Source organism: Zingiber officinale, chromosome 1A (genome assembly GCF_018446385.1).
Source record: "Zingiber officinale cultivar Zhangliang chromosome 1A, Zo_v1.1, whole genome shotgun sequence".
Classification (NCBI taxonomy): Eukaryota; Viridiplantae; Streptophyta; class Magnoliopsida; order Zingiberales; family Zingiberaceae; genus Zingiber; species Zingiber officinale.
This window is the reverse complement of record NC_055987.1, coordinates 187,691,927-187,696,089: the sequence shown is the minus strand read 5'-3', so window position 1 is coordinate 187,696,089 and position 4,163 is coordinate 187,691,927. Positions and strand designations below refer to the sequence as shown.

The 4,163-nt window shown below is 35.8% G+C and overlaps 2 long non-coding RNA genes across 2 annotated transcripts; both read left to right on the top strand.

The window, feature by feature from the left end:
• Nucleotides 1-1,132: 1,132 nt before the first annotated feature.
• On the top strand, nt 1,133-2,322 carry LOC122013533. Its single transcript, XR_006120588.1, has 3 exons — nt 1,133-1,742; nt 1,874-1,931; nt 2,006-2,322. It is a non-coding gene; the product is annotated as an uncharacterized LOC122013533 (long non-coding RNA).
• Nucleotides 2,323-3,166: 844 nt separating this feature from the next.
• Nucleotides 3,167-3,958, top strand: LOC122013526. The gene is made up of 3 exons (XR_006120586.1): nt 3,167-3,298; nt 3,436-3,579; nt 3,658-3,958. It is a non-coding gene; the product is annotated as an uncharacterized LOC122013526 (long non-coding RNA).
• Nucleotides 3,959-4,163: the final 205 nt, after the last annotated feature.

Genomic DNA, 4,163 nt, shown 5'->3' with positions numbered 1-4,163 from the left:
ATCGCCAAATTCCCGGTCGCACTGCCGTTTCGGTGCCCCCGACTTCACCCTTAGCCCCCGCACGCTGTACGACGTGCTCGGCGTCGCCGCTGCCACATCGGGGCTCGAGATCATGGTGGCTTACTGGAGGCTCGCCGGCGCATGCCACTCAGACGCGGTGGTCGCGGCGGACCGGCTGACGAGTTCATGTGGATCCACGCGGCCTACGAGACGCTCTCCGACCCGGACAAGCGCACCGAGTATAATCGAGGGGTCCTCGTCGCCGATCGGAGATGGAGGTCGTTCCATTCTTCCTAATCGTCGTATTCCTTCTACGCCGACCGACGCCAGCCGCGGACGTGGGAGATGGACCAGTGCTGGTAACTAACAAGATGCATCAAAGGTGTTTGATTATATGCCGATCTCAAATTTTCTACCCCAAATTGCTTTATTGATGTTCTTTGTACATGTTCACAGATTGAATAATCTTTGATCTCTCCAAACTACCTCTTCCTATTTCAATTTGTTTTCCCTTTTCCTTAGGCAATCGTATTAATCTAACATTGCAATCAAAACTAAAGAAAACCTTTGACTTCATGTTCTGTTTGCTTTAAAAACAAGAAGTTCTGAGATTTCTTGGATCTCTATTTGATCTGTGAATTGATTAGCAACTCTTTGGTTTTTTCAAGAAAGGTTTTTACTCAAGTTGCTACAATTAATTCATAGATGCAAACGGAGGAAGCATTTTTTTGAGATGGTTTCGCTTCACCTTCCTTTAGAGGAACAGCTGAACAACTTTGTAACAAATGAATAAGCCTTCTTGTCTCATCTAACCTTAAAAAGTGTACCAGCTTCCTACTTCCTTGAGTTAGGACATGGAGGCAGTGAGGATGATAGCAATTATGAGTAAGAACATGGAGGCAGTGAGGATGGTAGCAATTATGAGTAAGAACGTGGAGGCAGTGAGGATGAGCGAAAGGTATGTCTCACCTAGGTTTTGTTTGGAAAAGTGATTTTTTTTAAAAAAAATAATTTTATTAAACATATTTAAAACCATTGGGGTAAGTGACAAGGCTTGCAAAGATGAAATGTGAGTTTTTCCAGGTTGTGTTGTTTCATTATTTGTCAGCATTTTGCAATCAATTAGTTTATAAGAATCTTTGAATTTTTGAAGCATATGTAATGAAGCATTATTTTAAGAACTAGGAGAAGCTGCTTTTATATAAATGTGAGTTTGTACAACTTCTGTGTTTCTTCCTTTGGCGATAAGAATTTATTGCTTGGAACTGCAGAATTCTCCTTTTTCTCTGCTTATGTTTGGAACTAATCTTGCTTTCTGAAAACCATTAGTGTTTGTATAATGGTGGTGTATCTGCCTCAAGGTTGGAATTGGTCTTGCTTCCTTCCTTTGAGAAATGGAAATGAAAATTCATATACAATTGAAGTAATTGTTTATGATTATTTTATGTGACAACAGAGAATTCAATTGTGTTACTCTGCTGATTTTCCTTGCTTAAATGTTGGAAAACCAAAAGGACCATCATATGTGCCCCTTGAGGTTTTTGAGCTCATTCTACTTCACTTTTTTTAAATTTTTTTTGAAAGAACCTTTATTTTTATCCTGACAAATTTGGCAAACTATTCAGTTCTGCTCCTTAGTTTCACTACAAAGATATACCAAATCACTGTCAACATTTCAACAAGCTTCCCTGGTGGAAAAGTCAAGGCTGAAGCCTTATGAATGAATAAGTGTCCTCAGTGAGGTATGTGTCGATCTTTAAGATTGGTTTTGTTGGTATGACATGTATGCTGTTTTTTCATGCTTATCCTTGGATGATAGATAGGCTTTGAGATTCAATAATTATGATGCTCACCCACTCCTACATGCATGTAGCGTTAGCATTGCCACTACTTTTACTCAAATAGAAGGCATAGTATTGCAACCTCCCCGGGTATGGTTTTATGTTTTGTATTTATATTTTTACGTATTATTTGAGGTTATTTATGACAAAAGCAAATGTTGCAGCTCAGAGTAGGCAATGGAGAGGACTTTATTCCATCAAGGGGGAGATGGAATTTTAACCAAAAGGTGTTTTTTTTTTCTTTCAATGAGTTTATTATTGTAGTTAAAATATATACCTCTTTCAGAAATTGATGGAGCCGTCTCAAATCACCCGTTGGGTTGTTGTTAATTTTTTAGCTCGACGTGATGTTTCAAGCCTCATACATGACATGCGCAAATGCACAAATATGAAGCGCATTGTATGTTTTGACATTACTTTTTTCCCATGGAGTTTTAAATGCAGGGACAAATATTTTTAACCAAATTTGTCATCCAAGGAATTATGACTTCTACATGTGCTCTAATGCTGACATGATTGTAAGCTCTGTGTTTCAAAAGTTGTACTCTATTTAAAGCATTTACATTTATAAATTTTTAGCATTCTTGGTCGGTGTGGATTTTATTTGGGTGCTTTCTTTTTTACAAGTACCTGCTTTGTGAATTACTAGGTATATTTTCAAAATTAAATTATCAATGTTCTTGACAGGAACTTGCTTTGTGGATTAAATTCTGCCATTTGTCTAAATAAATTCAATATTTCAAGGGCTATAAGTAATTCAAGTTTTTCTTATATTGGTGTTTGTAATTTCATAGGGTACAACCCGACCCACTAATTACCATGTGCTAATGGATGAGAATGGATTTATTACTGATTTCCTGCAGGAGCTTGTTCATTCCCTTTCTCATGTGTAAGTACTTGTTTATATATACGTAACTAATATTTTAGTTCTCCAATGATTAATATTGTAATTGAGATATGCTATTCTATGTCCAAATGTACAAATATAAGAGGAGTACAACTGTGATATCTGTCGGTAAGTTGGGCAGTGCTCTTAAGTTTTTTCATGATTTGTGTCATACCTTATAAATTGTTAGGACCCCTGTATTGAAAAATCTGGACTGTGGTTTCATTTGAAGGTTTGACTATTCTTTCCAAGTTAAACTTGTGAAAATTTTAGGTTAACTAGAGTCCATCCAATCCTACCAGACAAGATTAGTGGTTGGTTCCAGTTTTAACCTGCTGAAGTGAATTGTCCAAGATTTTGAAACTTGTCTCCTTTGGTCATAAATAACTTGCATATTTTTACAAGATCTAATAAACATTTCTTTTATTTATATGATTGTTTTTACAAGATCTAATGATTTTTTTTCTATAATTGTAGATTGTGCCTTGTCCATTGTTAGCACTTACAATTTACTTGGAAGTTGTTTCGGTGTTGCCCTACATAAGGTCAACGACTGATGCAAAACATAAAGGTAAAACCTAAATTATCATATCTTTGCATATTCATAAATAAAATATGTTGTCTTTTAACATTTTAGCTTCTGTTGTGTTTTTTGTTTTTTTAACTCATGTAGTTCAATGAAATAATGAGTCAAGCTTCTGAATCCAGGTTCGGTCTGGAGAAGGACCATAGTGAGTACTTAACCAAATACCAAAGGTTTCATTGATTCAAATGAAACTTGAGGGACTAAATTTAAGTATTCAAACCTCTATCATGATCATGGATATTGGTTAAGTCTCAACTTATTAGGAGGTAAGAAATGACCCCTCTTTCTTCTTTAGAAATCTAACACATCATATTAATATTTTTTTTCTTCTTTTCATCCTGAAGGAAAGTAATCTCCAGGACGTTTATTTTCAGAAAAGGGATAAAGCTGGGTTTGCAAGCTAAGTCTATGAAGTTTTGAATGCAGAAAAAGGACCAGTACGTGAAGATTGTTGCACATCCTGATCACTGGATCTATTCAGAAACGGATAAGTTAATTTGCATGGTTGTGGTTTGATAAACTTAATTTTGCGGTTGTCATGAACTTATGGTCATGTTTGGATAGCTTAGCTTGTAGTAATTGTAGAAGTTTATAAACTTAACTTAAGTGAATGTACATATATGTTGTACCAGTTTTTGGTTGAGACAAGATGTATAAAACGTAACTGAATGTATATATGTTGTATAGGTTTGTGTGCAAAAAAATTATTTTATCTATTCGTGATGCATTTTCTAATCAACATAGACAACAATTTTTTAACCGTTGTGAAAAGTATGCAAAGACAATGGTTTAAAACTAAATTTGGAAGAAAGACAACAGTGAGAAGAAGAAGAAGAAGAAGAAGGCAATG